General features: G+C 46.6%; 1 protein-coding gene across 1 annotated transcript in view; it reads right to left on the minus strand.

Annotated features, from left to right (window-relative positions):
* The window catches only part of LOC123746157 (leucine-rich repeat neuronal protein 2), a 581329-nt gene that overhangs the window by 148791 nt on the left and 407799 nt on the right, over nt 1-24739 (minus strand). The window contains exon 3 of the mRNA XM_069314051.1: nt 14465-14497. The gene's annotated coding sequence lies outside the window, so the exon portion shown is untranslated. The remainder of the gene's footprint in view (nt 1-14464; nt 14498-24739) is intronic.

The raw sequence follows: 24739 nt of genomic DNA on the forward strand, positions 1-24739 counted from the left end.
CAGGGAGGTGAAGGGGGGTCTACCCCCTCCCAGGAAAGTGATTTTTGAAATGGCATAACAGACGACGCCTTTAAAAGACTACAAAGAACACTTTGCTGGACTTATAGCCAGAAAGAACGCTGATCTAAGTTTTACAACATGGCAAAAGCTCACTACATTTTGTCTTGCATTTCCTGGACCGGTGCCTTGATGGGAGGGAATCTTTCTTAACGCTACTGGAGTCGTCCAGGGCACCACCGATACACCGACTACAGAGATGACTTGGTACAGAGGCCAGATATATGGCAGGCAGGCAGGCAGGCTGGGCGGCTGGCAGCACGGCAGGCAGGCTGGGAAGCTGGCAGGACGGCAGGCAGGCTGGGCGGCTGGCAGGCAGGCCGGGCGGCTGGCAGGCAGGCTGGGCGGCTGGCAGGACGGCAGGCAGGCTGGGCGGCTGGCAGGACGGCAGGCAGGCTGGGCGGCTGGCAGGACGGCAGGCAGGCTGGGCGGCTGGCAGGACGGCAGGCAGGCTGGGCGGCTGGCAGGACGGCAGGCAGGCTGGGCGGCTGGCAGGACGGCAGGCAGGCTGGGCGGCTGGCAGGACGGCAGGCAGGCTGGGCGGCTGGCAGGACGGCAGGCAGGCTGGGTGGCAGGCTGGGTGGCAGGCAGTCTGGGTGGCAGGCAGGACAGCAGGCTCGCACCCATATTCTTCGTAACCAGATTTCCCCAGAGTGTCGCTGGCCGCACGGCACCCTCCTGCCCACACCAATCCCCCAGGCCTCCTCCATCCATCCGGCCTCGCTGCCTGATCTCGCCTCCACCAATCACCACGGACTCTGTCCCGCAGGCAGGCTGACTAACTGGATGGCTGAGTGGCTACTTGCCTGCTTGTCATTCATCCAGCCTACCTACCTACCTGTCTGCTTGTAGTCCCAGCCTACTTGCCAACCCCCCCAAACAAGAATTAAACTACTGTTCGTCTTTCCATGCCTGCCAACGCCCACAAGACTGCCAACACCAGCAAGACTGCCAACGCCCACAAGACTGCCAACACCAGCAAGACTGCCAACACCAGCAAACCTGCCAACATCCGTAAGACTGTCAGCAGCACAAAAAAAAACTACAAGAACAAATAACGCTATGAATAAAGTAGTAAAATATGGGCGAGGTTACCTAAATATCCCAAACTTGAAAGTTATACTAAAGCAGAGTGTAACAGCCTGGTTGATCAGTCCAGCATCGAGGAGGCCTGGTCGACGACCGGGCCGCAGGGACGCTAAGCCCCCGAATTCATCTCAAGGTAAGTAGGCCTAAACAAGATGTCCCTCGCCGATAACACGAGAATCTAAGCCTAATCCTAAAGGGTTCAATTAGTTAAGTTAATCAGAGATTAGGGAGCGGACTGTGTAAACTCAATTATGAATGCACAAACATTTTTTAATAATGTTTATAAATTTGGTGTTTGAACACGTGAAAAACGAGTCAGCTAATAGATAACGACAAAAGAAATGCTGGAAATTCTGAATAGCGTGATGTTTATTTTAAACAACTTGACCCAGCTTGTAGTTGAGGGGCGCCTGACAGCTGGGTGGACAGCGTTTCGGATTCGTTGTCCTGAGGTTCCGGGTTCGATCCCAGGTGGAGGTGGAAACAAATGGGAAAAATGTTTCTTTCACCCTGATGCCCCTGTTACCTAGTAGTAAATAGGTACCTGGGAGTTAGACATCTGCTGCGGGCTGCTTCCTGAGGGTGTGTAACAAAAAGGAGGCCTGGTCGAGGACCGGGCCGCTGGGACGCTAAGCCCCGAAATCATCTCAAAATAACCTCAAGAAGATAGCCCTGGGACACTCAAATACCAATATTGGCCGTTGATCGCTTCAGGCAAACTGCCACCTGTGTCTGACTCGGCTGTTGTGGTGGGCATAGACGTCCTCCAGACAGGCCAAGAGTACGGGGAGACACCACTCAACTATACGAATGGATGGAAGGGGTAACAAGGGGGATATTAGCAAGGTGTTAAATACCTTTCGTCTCATCACAATTGACTTAATAATGGTCCAGAACGGACCGAAACGTCGTCGTCTCTTGATCTTCTAGCGTGTGGGGTTTGGCCAACTAGGTTTTAAATATTTTACACAAAATAGTAAACGATAAATGGGATAAATTTGGATTAAAAACACTCTTCCACCCCTCCCTACCCCCTTGCCTCCTCCCCTTCCCTACCCCATGCCTCCCAACAAGGTCCGACCCTGGAATTAAAACTTGGCAAACTTGCTGATGGAGCAGACACGGCTGTCTACTTGAGCACCAGTTATCTTGTTCCCAGACGGACACCACTTAATTCTTCCCGGTACCTATCCCTAACCTTTCGGGCCTCGTAGCCTGGTGGATAGCGCGCAGGATTCGTAATTCTGTGGCGCGGGTTCGATTCCCGCACGAGGCAGAAACAAATGGGCAAAGTTTCTTTCACCCTGAATGCCCCTGTTACCTAGCAGTAAATAGGTACCTGGGTGTTAGTCAGCTGTCACGAGCTGCTTCCTGGGGGTGGAGGCCTGGTCGAGGACCGGGCCGCGGGGACACTAAAGCCCCGAAATCATCTCAAGATAACCTCAAGATAACCCTCCCCGGTACCCACCCCTACCCTCTCGGTACCCTCCCAGTACCTACCCATACCCTCTGATAGTCGTCATAGTAAAGTGTATACCATCAAGGTTGACTCCCTATGGCTCACTTTCCCAGTAGTCTTGTGTAGAATATGGAGAGCACCAAGATGGTGAAGGAACCAGAGCAGGAAGAAACGGCACGAATAAAATACAGTCCGAGGAACAAACGCAGGAGAAAGAAGATAAAAAAACAGGTGGAAGAAATAGGAAGAAACAGGAAGGAGCAAGAGGAGGAACAGGACGTGGAGAGAAATCCTGGTAATCGCAAGATATTAAATACAGAGAACATAACATTCACAAAAACAGGAATCCAGAAAATAAAAAGAAAACACCTCAAAACACAAACACATACACAAACACAATACACAAACACCACAACACAAGCACCGCAACACGACCCCTACAAGCAGCAGAGGCAAATTCAGCAATATAGCGTCAAATCACACAAAAGCAAAGCTGCTGTTTACGTCCCTATTACGATATTAATCAAAAGGGGGGAAACTGACTTTAAGTCGTTCATTCGTGTGCCAGCAAAGGTCTGGTCATTCGTAAGTGTGGTGGTAGAGGTGTGGCTATTAGTTTATTTGTAGGATCTTGATCCCACCCACATGTGTCGGATCAAGGGCTCATAAACATCGAGGCAAACTCATCAGAAAGTACTCCTTGTACTAAAATTAGCTGTATGAATAGAGGCAGCAACAGCAGCAAGAGTTGCATGAGTAGGAGCAGCAGCAGAGAGAGGTGCAGGAAGAGCAGCAGCAGAGAGGGGTGCAGCAGCAGCAGCAGAGAGGGGTGCAGCAGCAGCAGCATAGAGGGGTGCAGCAGCAGCAGCAGAGAGGGGTGCAGCAGCAGCAGCAGCAGCAGAGGGGGGTGCAGCAGCTTAGTGTCAGTAATGAACGCTGCGGCAATAATTGATATTCTGATTCATAATACCATATGAGGTTAGAATTGTAGCGCCGGGTGACTGGAGACACCTGGCGCTTGTTGACGCCCACCCCGGCACACACCTGCCTCGACGCCCACCCCGGCACACCTGCCTTGGATGCCCATGTACAGCAATTGCTGAATATACGCACATGCACAATCACGCACACGTGTACGTTGTTGAGTTCAGAGGCAAGACAGTTGAGAGGCGGGGCCAAAGAGCCGAAACTCAACCACCACAAGCACAACTAGGTGAGTACACGCGCACACTAACAAGCAGAAGCTACAATCCAAACACACGCAAGCAAAATATTGAGAACAATGCAAGAGTTGAGACCAAAACTCCAAACAAAGATCCAAACTAGGCTCAAAGCACGCATTTTCTGCATGGCTGCCGCATTATACCTGGTTGATGGGGTTCTTTGAGTTCTTCAACTCCCCAAGCCCGGCCCGAGGCCAGGCTCGACTTGTGAGAGCTTGGTCCACCAGGCTGTTGCTTGCAGCAGCCCCCCCAGGCCCACATTAGACCGCTACGTCAGACTGGCAGATCAAGCAGTTAATGAACGGTTGAACCGACTGCATATTCCCAGTGTGCCATGAGTCATGTGGTTCTGTCCCACATGTACAAGTTGAAAGAACAAACTGGAGGAGTTCTAAACCGGGTCGGAGAATACTTCACGACATAGAAGGTAGGGAGGGAGCTTCAGATGTCAGATATGAGCAGTGCGTCACTTGGGGCCTCGCAAGAGTCACCCCTACGTACATGTATAAGCGATGAGTCAGAATAACGTGGCTAAAGTATGTTGACCAGACCACACACTAGAAGGTGAAGGGACGACGACGTTTCGGTCCGTTCTGGACCATTCTCAAGTCGACTTGAGAATGGTCCAGGACGGACCGAAACGTCGTCGTCCCTTCACCTTCTAGTGTGTGGTCTGGTCAACGTACATGTACAATGTTAGTATATGTACTATTCCTAGTATATACAAATGCCATGGTTGAACTAGACTCGTTGCTCTCATTCTCTCCATGAGAATGGAGAGTAAGGGCTTAATACGAGTAAGACCTTGAGTGTGATGATAGTGAGAAGTGGGACGTGTCCATGACGTGGCTGAGAGCTACACAACATTCACACTTTTACTCGCAAACATTACACGAAACAAGCGTCCAGAGTCGTTGTATTAATGACCCACAGTTAGCAAGGTGACCCGAAAGTGGTGAAGTTCGCTCCTGCAAACCCTACTTGGTAAATATTCCAGAACACACACACACACACACACACACAGGGGCCGGTGGGTTAGTGGACAGCACGCTGGGCACGTATCCTGTGTCCCGGGTTCGATTCCCGGCGCCGGCGAGAAATAATGGGCAGAGTTTCTTCAGTGCTATACCGACGGTTCTGTAGAAGAAGGTGGACGATGTACCGGATGCGCATGTAATATATTTTAACAATTTTCTCTCATACATACAGCAATGAAGCGCGTCAATGACTGGGCAAGTACAACTCAAATCGAACTTGCAGACATATACCTTACCATTGAATTTTTAAAAGACAAAGGCAGTGGACTTATATATTGTGACTCACAGAGAGCACTCCTGGCATTGAATGCACATAGTAGTAACACCCAGAAAAGTCAGTGATATTCGAATGAATGTTTTAGCTGCTAAAGAAAACAGTTTTGAAATTAAATTCCTAGGGATAACATCACATATTGGCATCTCAAGGCATGACACTGTTGATATGCTTGCAATGACAGCCTGTAGAAAATCAGTGGTAGAAATTGATATGGGTGTTTCATTACCAGTGACAAAGAGAATACTTAAACAAATATCTAATGAAGATATCACCGACCTCGACGGAGCCAGTCGGCCGAGCGGACAGCACGCTGGACTTGTGATCCTGGGTTCGATCCCAGGCACCGGCGAGAAACAATGGGCAGAGTTTCTTTCACCCTATGCCCCCGTTACCTAGCAGTACAATAGGTACCTGGGTGTTAGTCAGCTGTCACGAGCTGCTTCCTGTGGGTGGAGGCCTGGTCGAGGATAGGGCCGCGGGGACACTAAAAAAGCCCCGAAATCATCAAGATAACCTCAAAATGACCTAACAAATTCACAAAGACCGGAAAGTTGTAGCATTAAATATTATGATAGATATCGTGAGGAGACATTCGCATATGGGACTAATAGAACAAGAACCCGGCAATATGATGTTATAATAGCCAGAATACGTCTGGGATATAGACGTATCTGGCAGCTTTCTCAAAACCCAAATGTCGAGTACACAATGTGTCAACTTTGTGAAAGAGAAAACATTCACTCTCTTGAACATTATATTGTAGAATGTCCCATACTGACTGACTTTCGCCCTCCTGGGCTGAGGTATGATGAACTCTGTAACTACTATATGAGTACTGGAACACTTGAAGATATATTGGACTTGTACCCTAGATTGATCATGCAATGTATCAATTATACAATATATGTATGTTTTGTAACTATACACCCTGAGCTTGTAAAAGCACCTTAATCACCTTCAGTGATTAAGTGCTAAACTGCACACTAGTTTCTCTATCAGCTATCTCACCCTGTCAGAGTAAAAGAGACAAATGTATGTGTATGCATGTGTGTGTATATATATGTATGTATATATGCAGGATAACCACATGTGAAAAATAGAGAATGCTTAACGCGTTTTCGGCTAATTTGCCTTCATCAGAGCAAAGTAGAATGAAGATAAGAAAACATTGCTGATCAGACCTTTATATCCGCCTGGGCAGATCACCTGACCACCAAGAATAAGTGAAGGAAAGGAAATATAAGAAAGAAGGTAACTGCAGAAGGCTTATTGGCCCATACGAGGCAGCTCCTATTAATTTCCTCAAGTGCCATACGGGTTAAATGGATGCTATATTGTTTTGACGTGCTATATTGAGGCTTAAATAGGGATCCAACTTGTACATTCCAGGGCTCACATTAAGGCTGTTGTTACAATGTTTGATCAGAGCAGATTCGATCACGTTTCATTCAACGAAATCCTTACTTTTAACAATACATTTTGCCCCTGTTAAGTCGATAGAATGATTACATAAACTGGAATGTAAATACAATGCACTGGAGTGTTGGGCTGTACGAATAGCGTATGAATGCTGTTTTAACCGCGAGGAAACAGATTTACCTGTCTGGCCGATGTAAACACATGCACACGCGTTACTAGGGATGTAGTACACACAACCTGCTACAGACGAGGGAGAGTTCTTAGTTAACATGGACTTAACTGTGTTATCATTTTTGAACACTAGATTAATATTAAGGTTCTTCAGCGCTGAGGCAAGATTTACTAGACTATCTGAATATGGTCTAACCCTCCCCTCCCCTCGCAACCCTTCCCTCCCCTCCCAACGCAACCCTCCCCTCCCAACGCAAGCCTCCCCTCCCCACGCAAGCCTCCCTTCTCCTGTCCTCCCTCCCCTCCCCTCACACACTTCCCCCTGAGCCACTTGTTTAGTAATGGCCTCGCCGAATTTTTTCGTCGCAAGCCCTGGAATCATCGGATGAGAGAGAGGGAGAGAGAGCTAGGAAGAGGGCTAGAGGGAGAGAGGGAGAGAGGGAGACGGGGATGAAGAAGAAAAAGAGGCGATAGGAAAAAAAAATACCTTGAGTGACTGAGCGAGCTGGTGGAGTGGTCCCGGGTACAGTCCTATGGTTTCTTTATCTTTTCTTCCCTTGACAGAATCTTCCTTTACTCTGGTCTCTCGCTCTCCACCACACACACACACACACACACACACACACACACACACACACACACACACACACGCACGCACGCACGCACACACACGCACACACACACACACACACACACACACACGCACACACACACACACACACACCTGCTTGATGAGGTTCTGGGTGTTGTTCTACTCCCCAAGCCCGGCTCGAGGCCAGGCTTGACTTGTGAGAGCTGGGTCCAACAGGCTGTTGCTTGCAGCGGCCCGCAGACCCGCTCATACAGCAGGTGAGCTAAGCAACATAACAGCAGCCGGACGTCTCACCATAGACCACGATAAACCGTTAGTGTTCTCACCAATGTTATCGTTAACTTCGTTATCTGGCTCCACTGACCGCTTCCTCACCTCAACGATCTGTTACTCGCTGTTAACAGCTTAACCTAACCTCGTGTGCCAGTGTATCTATTCACGGTGGTACAGAGACCGTCCTCGATACTTGCCGGGCCGCAGTTCGAATCCCGATGGTGAAAGTGATTGGACTCTTACCTTAACCTTATCTCTTCCAAGTACTGTACAGACATACTAGGTTAGTACTTTCTCTTGATAATTACTTTACCTGAGAGAGATAAACCTGAGATGCTTTACCTGAGAGAGATAAACATATTATATATATATATATATATATATATATATATATATATATATATATATATATATATATATATATACACACAAACAGCAATATAAAACCACACAGCGAGAGGATTGGTTGCAAGCGTAAAGTTTATAGTAATATTAATGGAAAATGCAAACAAAACAGCAATACGTTTTTGCTAAATATACAAGTACATTTCCGCAATTAAAGTGTAAGCTGTCGTGTTGTCGTTGTAATTAACTTGTGCATGTAACTTATCAACATGAAAGCTGCAAGTAACTTCTCCCGTGTCTCGGGCCTAATGCGACTCAATGCTTTTGTCTTTTACGTAAAACAACTTTGTTTTTAATGTAATCTGCAACTTGGAACATTAAAACGCCAGGAGTATTTAAGTGTGTTTTAAAGTTTACGGTAAAGTTTTGATTCTCTAAAGCTTAGAATAAAATAAAAGGTAATTTGTTGCGTCAAACTCGAATTATACTTCGCTTGGAAAGGTAGGGAGGGGAGAGAGCGAGGGAGAGAGCAAGGGAGAGAGGGAGGGAGGGAGGGAGGGAGGGAGAGAGAGAGCAAGGGAGAGGGAGGGAGGGAGGGAGAGAGAGAGCAAGGGAGAGGGAGGGAGGGGGAGAGAGAGAGAGAGAGAGAGAGAGAGAGAGAGAGAGAGAGAGAGAGAGAGAGAGAGAGAGAGAGAGAGAGAGAGAGAGAGAGAGAGGATTGCATCAGCAGGTGTGTAATAACGCGAGTTAACACACATCAACAGTTTACTAATGCCACTAATAATCACGCCATCAAAGGCAAAACTTGTGTCAATACCAAAAACTGCACAATAATTGTGTGCAACAAACATCATTTTGCAATTGTCTGACACATTGCCGCACGTCTGAACTTTGCAACATGCCCTAGCAATGAACATGTTTCAAGAATTTCAGAATAATCACATGTTTATAATATTGCAGCGTTGCAATATATCTAAGCCTTGCAACACATTATGCAAGATACATGCCATGTAACATGTTTCAAGACTCGCGTCATTTATGAGGCAACATTGCAACCCTTCCTGTACGCTGCACCTCAAAAGCACAAAGCAACACATTTTGTTCTGTAAAATATATCAGAATTTCTGCAAATGTAAGCACATGATGCATTGCAATATATCAACTCCATCCGACATGCACCACACTTTCAACATGTGAAGTCCTAGACACAAATAACGTTACGACATTTCCAGCCCCTGCAAATGTTGCAATTCTTGCACCAACACTGTATAACCGAGTCCAAAACTTGCAATACATTTTGACTATACAGTAAAGCCTTGGTACATGGTCCAACCGTGCGTACTACCAGCTTGACTCGAGCCTAACCAGACATCACTGAGACCATTAAGACAACCATGATATACGCTTCATCAGCAGCACGACACGCTTAACACGACGACACACTGATGCCTAACACGACGACACACTGACCCTTAACACGACGACACACTGACCCTTAACACGACGACACACTGGATCCTTAACACGACGACACACTGACCCTTAACACGACGACAAACTGGATCCTTAACACGACGACACACTGGATCCTTAACACGACGACACACTGGATCCTTAATACGACGACACACTTCATATTGCGCTACGAGCATCACAATTCATTACAGTCCTATTTAATTAGATTGTAATAATGTAACTTAAATATCTTCTAAAGTACAAAAGTTTAAAACCAATTTAATATACAACATAGAAGGAGACAAGAGAGAGAGTCGAGGAACAACCTCAGACACAGCACTGATATGATCATTAGCAACATTAATAATACACTGGCCACCGCCTCTAGAGGTGACTGGGGCGTCACATGACCGTAGTAAGGTCAGTCTACCTCCACCATCCCACATACCATCTACTCGCAGAACAATATGGGAGATGGTATAACTGGTTGATGGACCTGAAGCTAGCAAGATAGCTCAAGATTAACTCAAGATAACTCAAGATAGCAAATATGGAATAGGCCAGAAGGATGAGTGGTTATAGTTCGGACAGGAAATATTTTGGGCCGAAACACAGCTGAATAATATTAGAACAAGAGGGAATGGAGTGGACCGCGGTGGGGATGTGGGGAAATATTAAATTTAAAATTAGAAAAATAGAATGAAGTAGATAAGGGGCAGTAGAAGCCAACTCCATGCACAATTCAAAAGTATACACGATACGCACAAGCAGGTGGGTACACGCATACACGTGCGAACACACAGGGGACCTCACGACTGAGTGGACAGCGGTCGGGGGTCGTAGTCCTAAGGGCCCAGGTTCGATTCCCGGCCGAGGCAGAAAGAAATGGGCAGAGTTTCTTTCCTGGTGCCCCTGTTCACCTAGCAGTAAATAGGTACCGGGGAGTTAGACAGCTGCTACGGGCTGCTTCCTGGTGATGTGTGTGTGTGTTTGAGAGAATTATATGTAGCAGCCATAATAGAGGAAAAATAAATTGGTTAAAAAGGCGGGGTCCAAGAGCTAATAGCTCGATTCTGCAGGCACAAATGGCAAATACGTACGTACGTACGTACGTACGTACACACATACACACACACAAGCTCCCCCGCGTGAGGAGGCGAGAAATAAAATAATACTCCCGCACTCTCCTCCAACCCCAGCAGAGCACCAATAAAAAATATGCCTACTCGCTAATGGACTTAAAATCACACGCATATAATTCTGGTGGCGTTGACTGGGGTCGCTCGCTCGCTTGCTCCTTAATACGTCAAAATACAATAGGTAAATGTATTAACATTTAAATACACACATGTACATATGCACATCAAAGGCTACTTTTTTTGTTTACAAACATACGTACATGTACATGTATGCAGCTGTCCAAGATTATGAGGGGGTTCATAGTTTGTGTCTTGAGCTGGTTATGACATGCTAAGAAATCCCTTCTCGCAGGATGGTTAGTCATATAGAGCAATGAACTCTGTAGCCTGCACAGGCAAACTTTGGCTGCATCATGAGGATATCCTCACGAAGACGAGAGTTCATAAAGTAATTGCAAAGTTTCAGGAGCCTCATACCAGCAGGTCTGAAGGACCTAATGACTAGGCATTCGTTACTGTAGTTGTGTGAGATCATGACCCAGTTTCTACTCACAGAGTTTTTCACCTGCAGTCTTAAGGATTGGGGGACTCATCACTTGTGCCGACTGCCACAGGTAACTGTAGCCAACTTTTATGCTGCTCACTTATATAGGTTTCGGATCTAAACAAATCAGAGGTTTATGCTGCATTTGTGCAGCTACACCAGACTATATGACACGGAGTACAGTGTGTCACAAAGCTAGCTACGTGGTGTTAAAATACCCATCACGCATGATGGTTAGTCATACAGAGGCATGTGATAATTAAACTGCACTGGCAAACTCTGGATATTTTTTTTTTTTTTATTAACATATTAGGTACATCTGCATTAGTGCAGCTGCCCTAGACTATATGAAGTGGAGTACAGTGTGTCAAAAAAAAGCTAACTAGGTGATGCTAAAAAATCCCCATCACACAGGATGGTTAGTCATACAGAGGCATGTGATAAGCGGTCTGGATAATGTGCAGAATCAGAAATCAACTCTACGGATTCTGTGTGTCATATTTCACTACAAGGCGTCACCAGACAACATAAGTAAAATAGATACAAGGAGTTCCATTCACCTGGGCTATATGGGTCTCGAAATGTGGACTCCACGTGTGTGAAGCCGAAGCTCTATCGACTGGTCTATGAGTTTAGATACAAGGATGAATTAAATTTCTGACGTCGTAAGAACGTGTATTGATAACGGTAGAGCTAAAATATTTGGCAACGTATACAATGTCCTCGATTCCAGCAATTGATAACCCAGAAATGAAAGGTCCCAACAGGAACACAGGACCTAGCCTTACCTTAACTTGCGTTGATTTCGGGGCTCAACGTCTCCGTGGCTCGGTCCCTGACCAGGCCTCCTGGTTGCTGGACTGGTCAACCAGGCTGTTGGATGCGACGGCTCGCACACTGACGTATGAGTCACAGCCTGGTTGATCAGGTATCCTGTGAATGTATTTATCGCGATGTCTCTTGAACACTGAGGGGTCGGCCAGTTATGCCCCTTATAATATATATATATATATATATATATATATATATATATATATATATATATATATATATATATATATATTATATATATAATTATATATTATATTGTGTGTGTGTGTGTGTGTAAAATCTCTCGTAAACGTAGTGTGTGGTGCCCAACTTAATTATGTCTAGAGGCTGTCTCTCTCAGCTCTCTTTCTTCGTCTCCCTCGCGTTCACTATCTCCCCCAACTACTTATCTCCCACACTGTTTCCTCTCCTTTCCAATTCCCATACCTATCATATCTACTCTACACCCTTTCCTTCCCTCCATCCGACATTATCTACTCCACTTCTGCATCGTCGACCTTCATACCAATATTCTCCCTCTTTGCCCCCTCTCCATCACCCTTTCTGCCCCGCACCCGTGTGTGTGTTTACCATGTGTGAATACAGAATCGAGGTTTTAGCTCTTGGCACCGTCCAACCTCCCTTTCTACATCTTGTTCCCGAGGATCTACTTCCCACCTTGAGCCTCAGGCCCTTCTCCGGCTCAGATCTTCTCGACTCTCCTATACGACCGAGACGGATTATCATAATTATATATATATATATATATATATATATATATATATATATATATATATATATATATATTTATATATATATATATGTCGTACCTAGTAGCCAGAACTCACTTTTTGGCCTACTATGCAAGACCGATTTGCCTAATAAGCCAAGTTTTCCTGAATTAATATATTTTTTCTAATTTTTTCTTATGAAATGATAAAGCTACCCATTTCATTATGTATGAGGTCAATTTTTTTTTATTGGAGTTAAAATTAACGTAGATATATGACCGAACCTAACCAACCCTACCTAACCTATCTTTATAGGTTAGGTTTGGTTAGGTAGCCGAAAAAGTTAAGTTAGGTTAGGTAGGTTAGGTAGTCGAAAAACAATTAATTCATGAAAACTTGGCTTATTAGGCAAAACGGGCCTTGAATAGTAGGCTGAGAAGTCCGTTCTGGCTACTAGGTACGACATATATATATATATATATATATATATATATATATATATATATATATATATATATATATATATATATATATATATATATATACACACACACACACACAATTTTACACGGTCTCTCCTCAACTGCTTCCCTCCCCTGAATTCTCTCTCATTACCTCTCCCCTAACATCCTTCCCTCTCTACCCCCCCCCCCCCCGACCCTTCCTCTCCCCCTCTCCATCCCTCTCTGTCTCTGTTTTAGAATATGTAATATTACGATATGATGAAAAATTCCTAAGCAACAGGGAAAACAAATTCCCCATTCCAGACCTCATCAAAATCACAAGAAACTACATGTCTTGTAGTGAATGGAGAAAGGGGAGGGGGGGGGGGGGTCGGAACCCGACCAGTTTATGAAGCCTGTGACAAGCGTCTGTCTTCCTGTGGACAGACATTCTCTTACACACAGATAAACACTGCCGTCTTGCCATGCTATCATGTGGGGGTTTGATTGTTATTAGGAGGATAGTTTTTCATTATTTGACCATTATTTTTGCTGGTATATTGTTAGTCAATTATTACGAGACTTCCAGCTTAATTATCTATCTCTAATAGCAAGGAAGGTCTGTAGGGGCTCGTGGTGTTAGGAACCATTTCCAAACACCACACGCAAATTCCAAACACCAAAAAACCCCATAGAAACCATCCCAAATACATAATGTAACAAACACATCACAAACACGAAACAAGCTGGAGAAAACAGGAGCCTCACAGATCGTGAAAATCATAGAGAGTGGCAGTACAAACTGGGGTTGCCAGCTTATAAATAATTCAGTAGAAGGGCGTGGTAGACCGAGGAGGAGCAGGGATGGGCGTGGGGGAGATGGGAGTAGAAAGATGGGCGTGAGGGAGATGGGAGTGGAGGGGATGGGCGTGGACGAGGTAGGAGTGGAGAGGAGCGTGGGTGAATAGGATGTGCTTGATATGGAGGGGGATGGGATGGATATGGCTGGAATGGGTGGAAAGGAAGACTGTGGATGCAGGAGATGATCGGAAGATTACCAGGTAGTGAAGGGAATGAACAGGAAGATTTGGGTGATGCTTAGGAGATGAGGATATGGACTGTAGAAGTTGGGGAAGGAATTAGGGAAAGCCGAAGGAGGAGGAACTGGGCAGAAACAACCTATGGGTACATGAGGGGTAGACGAGGGGAGGAAGAGGGGTAGACGAGGGGAGGGAAGGGGGGAAGAATGATGCAGGAGCCCAATACACAGTCAAGAACAAATTGAGACGATTAAGGTGATCTTTGCTGTGAGACTGTGCCAGGCTCTGTGGCACCCGGGAGCACATACACCAGTAGTGCCACAGACAGGGCCAATAACAACCAATAGAGGTAATACTTACATACAGTCCGAGAGTGGAGGGCCGCCTCCAAGCCTGTAGAAGAATACAATTATTTAGAATATTAAAAAATAACGGTGCCCAAAATGAAATTTATATATAAAAAATAAAATTACAATAATTATTATAATATTGAATAATTTGCAGTAATTCACACACAAAACAAAAGCAATATGATAATATTAGCAAATTGTGAGTTATACTTTGTAATTAAGCTACATGGATTACATTAATCCATAAAAATTACAACTTATACATACCGTTTATGCACGCGTTGGTACACCTGTACACCACTAAACGCACAACCTAACACACCACCACACATCACAACCACACCCCACCTAACCACAACTACCACAACACAACAACCACAACACAGCTACAATCCCCGACACATACCAGAGTAGAGAGAAGCAAGGAGTGCCAAGGCCAGGGAAGATGGAGGGGAGAATATAAGCAATCTGGAGCGTATTAGACCCGCTCTGTCCCCTATCCCTACTGATTATCTACACCAGGGCTAGTCAAGATAACGCCTTTATTCTACGGGACAGATGAATGGCGTGGGAGAGTATAGGAGAGACCGTGGAACACGAGAAAGATATGGATAAGATGGGTGGGGTTTAGTGGGTGGGAAAGGGAGGTAGGAGAGAGAATAATGAAGAAAGGGCAGATGTAAGGGAACCCATTAGTGGGAAAGAAAGAGACGATAAGGTAATATGATGGGAAGGGGAGAGAGACGGGCGCTGTATAGGTGAAGATTTCGTCATGGTCTGAGTTTAATATCCTCGAAGCCATACTTTACCTTGATCAAGCGTTGATGGGATTCAAGGAGTTGTCAGAGATTGGTCCATCAGGCTGTTGCTTGGAGCGGCCTCGCAGGCCCACGTATCCACTACAGCCCAGTTGGTCCGGCACGTCTTGAAGAAAACTATCCATTTTATCATGCCGACGTCTACTTTTGTTCCGGCAAAAAGCCATGAAGTTTCTTACAAGCTTCCTTAATGGAAATTTATGGCAATAATCTTTATACTTGATTCACTTGCATCAGAGTTACAATTGCCTCGTGGGATAGTCTCACTTCGTAGTGATGCTGTAGTCAAAGAAGCACTCGACTTGTGATAACTTGATCCAGCAGGCTGTTGCTTGAAGCGGCCCTCAATCTCGCATATCCACGAGCAAACGATATCTGATATTCGTAAGGTGATTCTTGTGTTATCTTGAGATGATTCCGGGGATGACACCCAGGTACCTATTTTACTGCTAAGTAACAGAGGCATAGGGTGAAAGAAACTCTGCCCATTGTTTCTCGCCGGCGCCTGGGATCGAACCCAGGACCACAGGATCACAAGTCCCGCGTGCTGTCCGCTCGGCCGACCGGCTCCCATTGATTGTCTCGACCTAATATGTAAACTACTATACAATGAGTACACATACAGCCTTTTTTGAGTGAAGCATGTGATAACTTGATCTGGTGGGGCGGGGTTCCTGCCCACTGTAGAACCTTCTTATCTTGAGGTTATCTTGAGATGATTTCGGGGCTTAGTGTCCCCGCGGCCCGGTCCTCTACCAGGCCTCCTTGTTACCCCCCCCCCCAGGAAGCAACCCGTAGCAGCTGTCTAACTCCCAGGTACTTATTTACTGCTAGGTGAACAGAGAAATCAGGGTGAAACACACTACGCCAATTGGTTTCCGCCTCCGCCGGGGGATCGAACCCGGAACCTTAGAACTATGAATCCCGGGCGCTGTCCACTCAGCTGTCAGGCCCCGCTCGAGGTGTAAAACCTCGAGGATTTCTTACTGGTGTGTTCGTTAATAACAATATTATAGTTTATATAATTTTAAATTGTTTATAAATTGCAGGCGATGAGTCACAATAACGTGGCTGAAGTATGTTGACCAGACCACACACTAGAAGTTGAAGGGACGACGACGTTTCGGTCCGTCCTGGACCATTCTCAAGTCGATTGTCAATCGACTTGAGAATGGTCCAGGACGTCGTCGTCCCTTCAACTTCTAGTGTGTGATCTAGTCAACATGTTTATAAATTGTTTATTATTGTTACAACGTTTGACTACCAGTACTTGTACGACATCCACGGAACGTCAGTAAAGGGTTCCGACACTGTATTTGCTTCGGTGAACTCTGTGTTATGTTATCTGTATTAATTACACGTGTTTTGAGACCTCGTTGTGTACACAGTAATTAATGATAATGCGGCATTCGTATTTATGCCTCGGCCATTTTCCTGTGTTGATATATACGTGTGTGTGAGGGCCAGAGGGTGTGTCCTGCCTGTCTGGCTCCCAGACGTGCAGGAAACTACAGGAGGAATGGAAGCCAGAGTGTGGAAGCCATAGTGTGGAAGCCAGAGTGAGGAAGCCATAGTGAGGAAGCCAGAGTGTGGAAGCCATAGTGTGGAAGCCATAGTGTGGAAGCCAGAGTGTGGAAGCCATAGTGTGGAAGCCATAGTGTGGAAGCCAGAGTGTGGAAGCCAGAGCGTGGAAGCCAGAGCGTGGAAGCCAGGGCGTGGAAGCCAGGGCGTGGAAGCCAGGGCGTGGAAGCCAGGGCGTGGAAGCCAGGGCGTGGAAGCCAGAGCGAGGAAGCCAGAGCGAGGAAGCCAGAGCGAGGAAGCCAGAGCGAGGAAGCCAGAGTGAGGAAGCCAGAGCGAGGAAGCCAGAGTGTGGAAGCCAGAGCGAGGGAGCCAGAGCGAGGGAGCCAGAGCGAGGGAGCCAGAGCGAGGGAGCCAGAGCGAGGGAGCCAGAGTGAGGAAGCCAGAGCGTGGAAGCCAGAGTGAGGGAGGAAGCCAGAGTGAGGAAGCCAGAGCGTGGAAGCCAGAGTGAGGGAGGAAGCCCGTGGCTGGAGCAGCCGTCAGAGTAAACTCGTCGTCTGTAATGAACACGCTGTAGGAATTATTAATGGCTTAATTAGATTTAATGTCAGGGAGAGAGAGATGGGCCCATTTTGGCTCAGACTGCATGGACGAATAGACGGGCGGACACGCACACGGCAGACACGGCCGAGGACACGCACAGGCAGACACGGACGAGGACACGCACAGGCAGACACGGACGCCCACACGCATCAACAGGGAACCCACACGCACCAGCTGGGAACCCACACGCACCAGCTGGGAACCCACACGCACCAGCTGGGAACCCACACGCACCAACTGGGAACCCACACGCATCAACAGGGAACCCACACGCACCAGCTGGGAACCCACACGCACCAGCTGGGAACCCACACGCACCAGCTGGGAACCCACACGCACCAGCTGGGAACCCACACGCACCAGCTGGGAACCCACACGCACCAGCTGGGAACCCACACGCACCAGCTGGGAACCCACACGCACCTTACCTTGAGGTTATTTCGGGGCTTAGCGTCTCCGGGGCCCAGTCGTCGACCAGGCCTTTTCGTTGCTGGACTGGTCAACCAGGCTGTTGGTCGCGGTTACTCGAAGCCTGACGTATGAGTCACAGCCTGGTTGATCAGGTATCTTTTAGAGGTGTTTGTCAAGTTCTCTCTTGAACACTGTGAAGGGTCGTATGCCCCTTATGTGTAGTGGAAGCGTGTTGAACAGTCTCCGGCCTCTGATGTTGATAGAGTTCTCTCTCAGAGTACCTGTTGCACCTCTGCTCTTCAACAGGGGTATTATGCACATCCTGCCATGTCTTCTGGTCTCATGTGATGTTATTTCTGAGTGCAGGTTTGGGACCAGCCCCTCTAATATTTTCCATGTGTAAATTATAATGTATCTCTCCCGCCTGTGTTCAAGAGAATACAGATTTAGGCTCTTTAGTCGGTCCCAATAGGTTAAATGTTTTACTGAGTGGATTCTAGCAGTAAAGGATCTCTGCACGCTCTCCAGGTCAGCAATTTCTCCAGCTTTGAAAGGTGCTGTCATTGTGCAGCAGTACTCCACTCTAGAGAGCACTAGCGTCTTGAAAAGTATCATCATCGGTATAGGATCTTTAGTGTGAAAGGTTCTTGTCATCCAATCTGTCATTTTTCTTGCAGGTGTGACAGCTACTTTATTGTGTTCTTTAAATATAGAGTCTTCCGACATGAGTACACCCATATCCTTTACATTGCTTTTACGTTTTATGTTATGATTTGACTGCGTTTTGTACGTGGTTTCCGTTTTTATATTTTCATTTTTTCCGTAGCGCATGAGCTGGAACTTATCTTCGTTAAACACCATATTATTTTCTGTAGCCCATAGAAAGACCTGATCTACATCTGATTGGAGGTTTGCCGTGTCTTCTATGTTGTCTACTCGCATAAAAATCCTAGAGTCATCTGCAAGGGATGATACAGTACTATAGATTGTGTCCTTGTCTATGTCCGATATGAGGAGAAAAAGTACTGGAGCAAGCACAATACCCTGGGGGACTGAGCTCTTCACGGCTGATGGGCTGGATTTTATTTTGATTACACATTGGGTTCTGTTAGGAAATTGTAGATCCATCTGCCTATTTTTCCAGTAATTCCTTTTGAACGCATTTTATGTGCAATAACACCATGGTCCCATTTGTCAAAGGGTTTTTGCAAAATCTGTGTAAATTACATCAGCGTTTTGTTTGTCTTCCATGGCATCTAGTGCCATGTCAACTGTCCAGCAACTGTGACAGGCAAGAGCGCCCTGTTCTGAAACCCTGTTGTCTGAAGTTATGAAGATGCTGTGATTCCATGTATTTTGTGATCTTACTTCTTAGCGCTCGCGCTCACTCTCACTCACTCACGCACTCTCGCACCAGCAAAGGAATCTGCACTTTCCAAAATCAAATGGCATTTTGAAGGCATTTTGTTTCATCTTCCTATTTTTCCGGTAGTCGCTTCCCCTCGCGAATATCTTCTCCTTATGTGTTGTAATCCTAATTCTAAACACTAACCTCGAGGCGGGGCACAGGAGCTGTGTAAGCGTATAGTGGCGTACATACAGGTGAGTACGCTCCTATCTGACCTTTGGACCTATTTTTGTATATATTTGCTGACAGCTGAAATACAGTTAAGAGAGTCACGTGATGGTGCGAGTACAGCTTTTGCATATTAAATGTTGAGGGAAGGTTGGTACCTTGGGAGACATCTGGACGACTCCGGCCACGACGACCTGGAGACTTGAGGGAGGGGGGGAGGCTCGACGACCTAGAAACCTGAGGGAGGGGCAGGACGACCTGGAGACTTGAGGGGGGGGGGGGCAGGACGACCTGGAGACCTGAGAGGGGGGGGGCAGGACGACCTGGAGACCTGAGTGGGGGGGCAGGACGACCTGGAGACCTGAGGGAGGGGGCAGGACGACCTAGATACCTGAGGGAGGGGGCAGGACGACCTAGATACCTGAGGGGGGGGGGGCAGGACGACCTAGATACCTGAGGGGGGGGGGCAGGACGACCTGGAGACCTGAAGTGGGGGGACAAAGACCTCTTGTTCACTCATTATTCTCCTCTCCCACAACATCCACCCATCCCATTATCGCGCCCCATTCATTAGCCAGCCTTCTCCAGCCTTATCGTAGGTAATCCTTGAGTGTGCGTGTGCGCGCGTGCGTGAGTGTCGGTGTGTGTTAGTGTGCACGCGTATTTGTGCACGAACACAGAACAACGGGTTTAAGATCAACGGACACAGACCAACGGGCTTAAGACCCGTTGGTCTTATCAACGATCAAACTCATACGAATGCGAGCGTCACAACACCAATAAAAACAACTACAACATTTACACACCTCCAGCCTTCATAACACAACCCCGACAATAAGAACAAGTTTAATAACTCACAACCCCAGCACCCCTCCAGCCTAGCGTCAGAGCCTAGCCTTATAAATCCTAGCCCTGCCTAGCCTAATATATCCCGGCCCTGCGTAGTCCTCCCTCCCGCTCTAATATGAATTTAATAAAACTGAAATATTTGCTAAAAATTCCCCCGCCAGCCAGCTAGAATTTTCCCCCAGCAGCATCTTAATGGAAAGTAAGCAGTGGGCGGGGAATAAATCTGACCGAGAGGCACAAACTTGCGAAGGAGAGCGGGAAATTCTTGGGTAACATTACCCTAAGTCCCTTGAAGTAGGGAATTAAGGACGTACTGCAGGCTACTGTTATATTCCGTAGCCTGGTGCCAGGCTGGCAAGGGTGTGGGCCTGGTGCCAGGCTGGCAAGGGTGTGGGCCTGGTGCCAGCCTGGCAAGGGTGTGGGCCTGGTGCCAGCCTGGCAAGAGTGTGGCCTGGTGCCAGCCTGGCAAGAGTGTGGCCTGGTGCCAGACTGGCAAGGCTGTGGCCTGGTGCCAGACTGGCAAGGCTGTGGCCTGGTGCCAGACTGGCAAGGCTGTGGCCTGGTGCCAGGCTGGCAAGGGTGTGGGCCTGGTGCCAGGCTGGCAAGGGTGTGGGCCTGGTGCCAGCCTGGCAAGAGTGTGGCCTGGTGCCAGCCTGGCAAGAGTGTGGCCTGGTGCCAGACTGGCAAGGCTGTGGCCTGGTGCCAGCCTGGCAAGGGTGGCCCAAACCTCTTCTGTAACCCTTCTTCCTATTTAGACAGTAGTTTGTGTAACTGTGTGCACCAGGGGGGCCTCGTAGCCTGGTGGATAGTCTGCAGGACTCGTAATTCTGTGGCGCGGGTTCGATTCCCGTACGAGGCAGAAACAAATGGGCAAAGTTTCTTTCACCCTGAATGCCCCTGTTACCTAGCAGTAAATAGGTACCTGGGTGTTAGTCAGCTGTCACGGGCTGCTTCCTGGGGGTAGAGGCCTGGTCGAGGACGGGGCCGCGGGGACACTAAAAGCCCCGAAATCATCTCAAGATAACCTCAAGATAACCATAGTACAAAGATCGACGTTCTAACCAATTATTCAGTAGAACTTTGTACTATTCACTTTATAGTCGGAAAAATGAAGCTAAAAAACAAACTTAAATATTCCTAGGTCTAGTATAGCACACATATGTACTAGATTAGGCCTCATATATCGTGTATTAGCCCTAGGAAGGTTAGGTTGTCTTTGCAACATAAGTAGAAAATACATTTCCGGTTTGTCCAACGCAATAGTGCCACTTTCCACCTTCTAATTTCGTTGTAGGTCGGTGTATACACTATGGCACTCATTGTTACTATACTAACTACCAAAACAGCCAAACTACTCAAACTTTAGCACAATCAAAACAGGAGAAAAACAGCCTGTCTTCTGATACCTCGACCATTTGTTTATGTTTCACAGTTCAGGGGGAAGTGTCCGACAGTTCAGGAAGAAGTGTCCGACAGTTCAGGGGGAAGTGTCCGACAGTTCAGGGAGAAGTGTCCGACAGTTCAGGAAGAAGTGTCCGACAGTTCAGGGGGAAGTGTCCGACAGTTCAGGGAGAAGTGTCCGACAGTTCAGGGGGCAGTGTCCGACAGTTCAGGGGGAAGTGTCCGACAGTTCAGGGGGAAGTGTCCGACAGTTCAGGGAGAAGTGTCCGACAGTTCAGGGGGAAGTGTCCGACAGTTCAGGGGGAAGTGTCCGACAGTTCAGGGAGAAGTGTCCGACAGTTCAGGGGGAAGTGTCCGACAGTTCAGGGGGAAGTGTCCGACTTGGGACACGGCTGATGAATCTGACACAGACACGACACAATATGAATTTACAGTAATTAACAACGAATTACATAGAACACAAAGGTGACTATTAATCTGCAAGACATATTATACAACCATTAACACATAACTTACAACACGAATTATTAACTTGACGATATCAGATCTTACGAGCATAGTTACTAGAGAATTAATAGATCAGATCTTACCAGCATAGTTACTAGAGAATTAATAGATCAGATCTAACGAGAATAGTTACTAGAGAATTAATAGATCAGATCTTACCACCATAGTTACTAGAGAATTAATAGATCAGATCTAACGAGAATAGTTACTTGAGAATTAATAGATCAGATCTTACGAGTATAGTTACTTGAGAATTAATAGATCAGATCTTACGAGTATAGTTACTAGAGAATTAATAGATCAGATCTAACGAGTATAGTTACTTGAGAATTAATAGATTAGATCTTACAGACACTAGATAAGCACAAATTTGAAGACAAACATTTCATACAATAATAGGCATCACAATAGGTTGGGTAATAACGTTTTATTCACTCGGACCATCGGGGATTCGAACTTGGGCCAATATTCTACCAATATGACTATGGACGCTCACAATAAGGAAGGATTTCAGAAGCACCTAAGCGGTACACAAGTGTCTGTTAGGAATCTTTTTCTTGCAGTTATCTTGAGATGATTTCGGGGCTAAGCGTCCACGCGGCCCGGTCCTCGACCAGGCCTCCTTTTTTGTTACACACCCCCAGGAAGCAGCCCGTAGCAGTTGTCTAACTCCCAGGTACCTATTTACTGCTAGGTGAACAGGTACATCAGGGTGAAGGAAACTATGGCCATTTGTTTCCGCCTTCTCCGGGGATCGAACCCGGAACGTCCGGACTACGAATCCGAAGCGCTGTCTACTCAGCTGTCAGGTCACTACATAATAACATATGAATAAAGGTAACTGCAGAAGGCCTATTGGTCCATACGAGGCAGTTCCAATTTATAACCACCCAATCCCACTCATATACATGTCCAACCCACGCTTGAAACAATCAGGGGACCCCACCTCCACGTTACGCGGTAATTGGTTCCACTAAGCAATAACCCTGTTACCGAACCAGTATTTACCCAGGTCTTTTCTGAATCTAAGGACAATGAACACACTGAGTGTAACTGGGAGCTTACTGCCACGAGGTTCAGATGGCTGGGCAACAAGTCATCTCTTTGTAATTATAATTTCTTATTAATTAATATCAAGTGTCCAGTTAGTTGCATCCTAGTAGACTAGTTATTGTATCAAGTGGCTAGATTTATCTCTATATTCCGAATTAAGATGAACTCTAATGATAGGATTTGTTATTTATTTGGCAACTTAAAAACAAATGCAATTTAATTTACAATCCAGAATGCGGCTTCAGTTGGTATCATTAATACCCCGACGTCGACACTTTGCACCAGGGGACATGGCTGACCTTTACTTGGTGAAAGGGAGTCACAAAACTGATGTTTATCACTACACGAAACAATATATATGAATTGGATAATTGTAGATTAAGAAAAGATCTTGGTAAATGCTGGTTTCGAAATAGGATTGTTGATTTATTGAGCACAGCACAGACACACACAACAGACGTGATATTGATGGATTGTTTCAATTGTAAATCCCCGACCGTCCAAGTGGTTGGGCACCATTCCTTCCCCCCGTCCCATCCCTAATCGTTATCCTGACCCCTTCAAAGTGTTACATAGTCGTAAGGGCTTGGCGCTTACCCCTGATAGTTCCTTTCCCTTCATATGTAAACCAGACATACTTGAGTTTGAATATAAACAGGATCTCTCTTTGAGTGGAGTACTGCTGCACAATGACAGCCCCCTTTCCAAGCTGGAGAAATGCTGATCTGGAGAGCGGGCAGAGATCCTTTACTGCTAGAATCCACTCAGTAAAACATCTAAACTACTGGGCCCGACTGAAATGCCTAAATCTGTATTCTCTTGAGTGCAGGCGGGGGAGATATATGATAATTTACACGTGGAAAATAGTAGAGGGGCTGATCGCAAACCTGCACACAGAAATAACATCACACGAGACCAGAAGGCATGGCAGGATGTGCAGAATACCCCCGTTGAAAAGCAGAGGTGCAACAGGTACTCTGATAGAGAACTCTATCAACATCAGAGGCCCGAGACTGTTCAACACACTTCCACTACACATAAAGGGCATAACTGGCCGACCTCTCACAGTGTTCAAGAGAGAACTTGACAAACACCTCCAAAGGATACCTGATCAACCAGGCTGCGACTCATACGTCTGCTTGATACCTGCTTGATGAGATTCTGGGAGTTCTTCTACTCCCCAAGCCCGGCCCGAGGCCAGGCTTGACTTGTGAGAGTTTGGTCCACTAGGCTGTTGCTTGGAGCGGCCCGCAGGCCCACATACCCACCACAGCCCGATTGGTCCGGCACTCCTTGGAGGAAACTATCTAGTTTCCTCTTGAAGATGTCCACGGTTGTTCCGGCAATATTTCTTATAGTCGCTGGGAGGACGTTGAACAACCGCGGACCTCTGATGTTTCTACAGTGTTCTCTGATTGTGACTATGGCACCTCTGCTCTTCACTGGTTCAATCTTGCATTTTCTTCCATATCGTTCACTCCAGTACGTTGTTATTTTACTGTGTAGATTTGGTACTTGGCCCTCCAGTATCTTCCAGATGTATATTATT

This window comes from Procambarus clarkii, chromosome 78 (genome assembly GCF_040958095.1).
Source record: "Procambarus clarkii isolate CNS0578487 chromosome 78, FALCON_Pclarkii_2.0, whole genome shotgun sequence".
Taxonomy (NCBI): Eukaryota; Metazoa; Arthropoda; class Malacostraca; order Decapoda; family Cambaridae; genus Procambarus; species Procambarus clarkii.